Raw genomic sequence first — 277 nt, 5'->3', positions numbered from 1 at the left:
TTTCGCAAGGCAACCTCCATGGGACATGGAAAAGACTCGAGAAGAGAGCTCGCTCACGGGAGAGAGAAGCCAAGGAGACCACGAGAGTGCTGAGAGTGGGACAGCGCTGAATAGGCGGGAGAAGCCTGCGCGTATAAACGGAGATATATATCCAATTGCAACGAAGGAACGTGCCAAAGATCGAGAACAATGGCAGAAATGCTAGTAACGTGCACTTCGGGACCAACGCATCACCGGAAGACAACCGCCAAACATCGAAAGAGTCGCGATGCTCCGC

This window comes from Cryptomeria japonica, unplaced genomic scaffold (assembly GCF_030272615.1).
Source record: "Cryptomeria japonica unplaced genomic scaffold, Sugi_1.0 HiC_scaffold_1370, whole genome shotgun sequence".
Lineage (NCBI taxonomy): Eukaryota > Viridiplantae > Streptophyta > Pinopsida > Cupressales > Cupressaceae > Cryptomeria > Cryptomeria japonica.
The sequence above is the reverse complement of the archived record's forward strand: the minus strand, read 5'-3'. Positions refer to the sequence as shown.